This window comes from Cyprinodon variegatus, unplaced genomic scaffold (genome assembly GCF_000732505.1).
Source record: "Cyprinodon variegatus isolate N-32 unplaced genomic scaffold, C_variegatus-1.0 Scaffold755, whole genome shotgun sequence".
Lineage (NCBI taxonomy): Eukaryota > Metazoa > Chordata > Actinopteri > Cyprinodontiformes > Cyprinodontidae > Cyprinodon > Cyprinodon variegatus.
Genome location: NW_015151208.1, coordinates 189,548 through 195,772, shown reverse-complemented (window position 1 = coordinate 195,772; position 6,225 = coordinate 189,548).

Sequence of the window (6,225 nt, the reverse complement as noted above, 5' to 3'; positions counted from 1 at the left end):
ATAGTGGGAAAATGCTAAAACATGCTTTTTTTTAGTAAATTTATTATTCAAATTATTAGCCAAAGTGATGAAGAGCCTTAGTTGAGTGTCTAAAGAGGCACTTGCGGCTCCGGAGCCATAGGTTTCAGACCCCTGACCTGGATGATCCACCTCTTGAGATATACAAGTGAAAAATAGTTGATGCAAGATTTGGATTACTTCTAAGTTGACTCATCACTTAATGTTTGCTGTTTTCCAAGTAAACGCTGAAAACTGATGCATTGTAGCTTTTCTCCAAGTATTTTCTGCAGTCTGCTTTCATTTCTGAGGCCTCAGACTGTATCGAAGAGCTGAGGAATCATTTTCTAGTCCTTGTGTCGTGAAGGAAGAAATTCACACAAGACAAATGGTCCAATTCTACTTTAACAGGCCCATTCATATTGTAATAGAGGACTGGAACAAAGAGAGGAGGGAGCTGGGATATTAGGAATGGCGCAGTCAGCCTTATTCACTGTGTTTGACTCTCTGTCAGTGTGTGTATGAGAGGGAGACGGTGAAATACAGGCACTGTAAGAGGCAAAGACAGAGGGGTAGAGTGAGAGAGGGAGAGGTTTTTCTCTTTAATTCTCCCTGTTGGAGATGTACTACCTCAGGGATATTCTGCCATCTGATCCACTTTAGCAGTGTGGCAAACAGCCAGGGCATCTTTTCAATTACGGAGAAATGGATAGTGTGCTTGTGTCCATGTTAGTGTGCATGCATCAGACAATATGTGCTTGTGTGTATGTGTACAGAAGGAACAGAAAAGCAAAGCAATCCTGGAAGACAAAAAAAACACAGCTGTTTAGAAAAAAAAGTTCATTTCTGAGGCAACAGACGCCTATACTCCTTTTTGTTCTTTTCTAGCCTGAGATTTAAGAGAGAAGAAATAAAGAGCAAGATGAAAGAACTAAGGTAAAATAGAAAGAACAGAGGGGGTTTTCCATGAGAGGAGAAAATACTGCTTGTCCCCAGTCTTTAAGCTGAGCAATAATTTAACATCTTGGGCCTCTGAAGCCTTGAATCCACATTGGCTGGTCATCTTAAATCAAATCAGGGCACTGGGCCGGCTGCTTGCTGTGTGTGTTTGTGCCTTTGTGAGTGTGCATTCCTGCATTGGTCCACATACACAGAAAGGCTCTACTCTGAATTATTGACTGCGGAGAATAATTGATTGGTTCACCTTCAAGCCTATCAGCCTCCGTCTGAGTGCACCATCTCATATCACTATGCCTCTTCCATTTTTACTCCCACTCTCTAACAGTTTTCATTACCTCGTAACATCTTCACTATTCAGTTATCTTGAATGATACCTTCAGGTTTTAGGAACCTGAGCTTAAAACTGTGGTTTTAGGGTATATTTATAGTATCTAGCAAAGGTTTCCCTTCTACCTTTAAAAAACTAAACATTTCAAACTAATTTAAAACCAGAATTTTGAAGTTAGTGTTTGCACAGTACAAAATTGTAAACATTTCAGTTGAAGTAATTATTTTGCTATGGTATCCTTTATTTTATTTTATTTAAATGTTAAAAATATTTAGATTAAAAGGTCTTTTTTGCCCTCCCTTTGTCTTGCATGTGGTTTTCTAATTTTACCCTACTTCTTATCACCTCTTCAGCCCTGGAGCAGATGCTGTGCAGCGTACGATCAGTCTTGGCTGCCTATAGTGCTGTGCGACATGCATCCGATCAATAACATGATTCTCTGGGCAGAAGATGTCCATGACATACAACCACTCCCCTTGCACGTAGACGAACACACACTCGGGAGCAGAGGTGCACACGTGCTGGGCTGACATACGGCTTTGGTGCTTTGACAGGCCGGAGATGAGGTAAAGATAGATGGATGGATAGATAGATAAATGGATAGATGGGGGATGGAATGAAGGTAATGGGGAGAGGTGAATTGTGTGGATGCTGTTGCTGGATCACTGTCAGCAGTGATGGAGTTTTACCCCGTCTGTCCCGTGGCACTGAGAGCTGGGCTGTTAAAGGTTGGTCTCAGGGTATAGACTTTACAACCTCCACAAACCCAAAGGCAGCATCTTCTGTCTCAACTCTGTCAATGAACACAGGCTGCTTCGGTCTGGCAGACACCAAAACACCTTCATTTGAACTATTTTTGAATTGGTGAAAAAAATAGTTTTTTCTAGTCAGATATCTAAATTTTGGATGGCTGAAAATAATAAATGTATTCATCATTAAGAAATCAAAGCAGTTCTTGTGTCCTTGAGGCCCCCCCTGATATAACAGGAACACAACAGATCTTCCCACACAGTTATCAAAATTATGCTTCATGTCTATTTTTCTTTGCTTTTGATGTGACTTTTCTAACTGCTGTGTTTGATGTGACCCTCTGAACAGGAATTTTTGTCCTTTCATTGCTGTAGCCGTCCCCCATTAGCATGGTCACAATAACATTGCCTGACCACAAATCCCTGTGGAGATTGCAGGCTGACCCGTGTGGGATATTTATGTCACCTTTCCATTGCTTTCAAGCTGAGGGTAGAGCAGAATGGAAGGACCTAGTTTAATTGGTTCAAAACCGCACCTGTATATCAGAGATATCTCAATCAGTAGTTATTTTTCCAATGTTAGTCAGGGTCATTTAAGAATGAATGTTCGTGTGCATTGATTTTCTAATTAAGCAATAAGCAATAATATTAAGTGGCACTCTATTCTCTGACCAGTGATGTTCTTGATACTGTATTTTCTGGTGTTACAGTCATTTTCTATAGATCACCCTATTCTGGTCTGTTTGTGGAAACAAATAGTTTGTTTTTAGTCATTTTTTTTAAAGATACATCTGACCTCAAACTGTTTTGAAATCTCAGTTGCAAACACAGATTTAGTCCAAAAAAATAATGTGGAGTTACTTTAATACAGCCATTCATACTTCATACTTCAAAATCAGATACTCATCCTCTGCCATGGGAGCTGGCTAGGAGCTCGTCTGCTTGGTTGTGTGTTTCCTGTGGAGCTGAGTGACGGCCGCTCACACTGAGTCTGGTTCTGCTGGAGGTTTCTTCCTGTTAAAAGAGAGTTTTTCCTCTCCATTGTCGCTACAGGCATGCTTAGTGTGAGGGATCACCTTTGAGTCAATGAGTTGATGCAATCAGCTGGTTCTCTTTAGATAGAAAACTTTGAATCAATATGACTGGATGATCTGGTGAACTGGAAAGTGACCTGAGATGACATGTTGTGAATTGGTGCTATAGAAATAAACGGAATTTAAGTGAATAGATACCAAGAAATAGAAAAGTCTCAATTTAGATACAGTATTTTGGATCAAACTGGAGCATTTAGCATGTATAGAGAAAGCACCATTGTAAAATATTGATTTTGTAGGACTTTAGTTTCCTTCTTATTTCAGCTTTGTAAAATTTTTGCCCTTTTTTATGTCAAGAACACAAATAATGTTGATGCAAAATGTGAGATTCCTTATGGCACTGTGCTGTGGTGTACATATATCTGTAAGAGCAAACCTAATCTTCTTACTGCCAGTATGAAAATATTTATGGTTATTATGAAGCCTTAGAACTATTTTAAAACTCCTAAACCATAAGCTCCAGTACATCCCAGCACACACTGGGCGCTTTGATTTAACATTATTTCAACTATAAAAGCGCTGCTGCAAATCCCCCACTGGCAGTTCTCAATTCCCTTTCTTTTGTTAGAGTAAATAGTCTGCACATACTGCTCGTTGTATCCATATCAGGGCTGCTCTGGTGGGATGCCTCCAGTACTCAGGTGTGTTATGTAAATATGGAACCTGGATTAGACCAATGGGAGGGTATGGATAGTGTAATCCTCTTCCCTGTACATTTCATTATCATATTTGCGTTGCAGCATTACAGGCCTCGTCCTGTGTAATAATCCCTTAGCCACCACCCATCTCAAAGAGCAAGACAGAGAAATGCGTACTCCTTCCTCCTCTAAAGGCGCTGACTCTACCCAAATGCCTCCAAGCTAAAAAACAGTCAGTTAACCTGCATCCATTTCTTCTCAATCCCTTGTGTGTGTGTGTGTGTGTGCTTGTATTAGTTTTGGTCTGTATTTTGTGGACAGCAAATACATACGGTAATGCAAAAAAAGTGTGTTGCTTTTATTTCAATCTGAAAAAACTCACACAGAAAGAAACTATGATCAGAAGAATTTTATTGACACAATTACTTTAGTCTTTGGCGCTCAGAACTCAGCAGGAAACATTAGCGCTGAATTTTACTTTGGTTTGCATAAAGAGGAGTAAAGAACAGGGATGTTTCCCCCCAAGGTCTGAAACTGGTGGTGGAGTAGAGATGGATGACGTTGGTCAGTCTGTAGACTGCTGAATGGAGAGATCCACCGGACTGCAGGAGTTGATACTAGTACTTGACTAGGGGACCTGAAGATAGAGACCCAGCTTGGATAATACAGGTTGCATGAACCTGTCCATGATGAGCAAGCATGAAGCGACAGTGGAGAGGAAAACCTTTTGGGAAGAAACTATTGGCAGAACCAGACTCAACATGGCGGTCTTTTGCCGCCCCAGTTTAGATGGGACAGGTAAAGAAGTAAGAGTCAGGGAGGAATGACACTCTGACGAAGCTTTAGCTACGATGGTAGAGATGATACATGTACACTTGACACACAAGGCCGACGATTCACATCATTCCGTCATCACCCGGAGGGGGGAAACATTTATTTACAAGACCGAATTCATACAGCTGTCTTAAACACTTCATACATTCAGCGCTATGTCCTCACATCTGTAGTTTTCCCCCACCTTCAATCCATTGAGGGCGGCCTTTTATAGGCTCCACAACGCACTGTGTGGATGCACGCGCACGACTGGACGCTCTGAAGAACCTTCTGGAAGTTCTTGGCCTGTGACCCGATTGCGTGTGAGTGAGCCAGTAAGAACCCTGTTTTTGCCAAGATTTGTACGTGACTTCCAGCCTGTAGACTCCCTGTTTACATGTTGCAATCTCTGTGTTGCTAAGTGGGCATAAGGTCAGAAACAGGACTACATAACGCAGTACAACTGCTTCCTTGTTTGGCAAGCCAGCCAGCATTAGAGACTTTATTTATTGCTAAGACTCATACTTGAACTTCAAGATGTACTGTTTTGTTGCTAAGTAAGTATAGGGCCATGTTGTAGGATATATTCTGATTCTGATTTCTGATTCTGATCTGATATAAGACAATAAAACTGCTACTACACACCTTAATCCTTATTTATCTTGATATACTGTATATATATTGTTTATTCTTAATGCACCTTTTTCCTCCTTGTTTGCACCCTCTTTAAGTACTAAGCTAATATGTGACGAGTGAATTTCTCCGCTGTGAGATCAATAAAGCTCATCTAATCTAATATAATCTAAGGGGATGGAGGTGGGTTGAATCAAGGTCATCCGAGTCCAATTCTGACATAGTGCAACCAATGCCTGCGCTTGGGTAGCAGACTGAGATGTGGATTTGGAGACCTTTTAAGATGAACTTTGGATGCTGATTGGCTTTAGTGGGGGTGTGGTTCAAAGCTGACTGGCCTGTGTTGGAGTAAGGGTGAGTAATCAGTTTCCTTAAATAAACTTCCACCTAGGCTCCATTTCAAGGCAAAAATAATCTGACTTAATTTCCAACATTTATTATCATTTCCTCATATTACAGTCACATAATATAAGTTGTTATCACAGTTAAATAGTAAGTAAAATTGTGTTAAATGGTGTAGTTGAAGGAATATGACAATTATTTTTTTGTACCCAACAGTTTTACACAACAAAGGACAGTTATATTGTCATGGTCTTGGTTCTGTTGTGCTTTACTTTGCTCCATGTTTCCTAGTTTTATTGGTTTATTTCCAGTTTTGTTGTAATATCTAGATTTATGTTAGTTCTCATGTTTTGTCTGTTGCCCTTTGTTGCCCTTGTGTGTGTCTGTGTGTTCCTTTTCCCTTGGCTTCCTCGTTGTCTCCTCTCACACCTGCTCCTTGTCTGCTAGTTAGCCCTCCCTTTGTCTCTGTCAGCCATATATTCTCTCCCTCTGCTCTCAGTCCTTGTTGGTTCCTTGTTGTTGATGGTCCTGTCATAGCTGTTGTCGTCTCACCTCGTCTCTCCCTGGCTCCTTGTACGGTTTCCCCTAGTGATGGTGAGATGAAGCCTCATGAGGCATCGAACCGTTTGGCCAAATTGCTTCAACGATCCCCACAGTTCATGAGGCTTCAT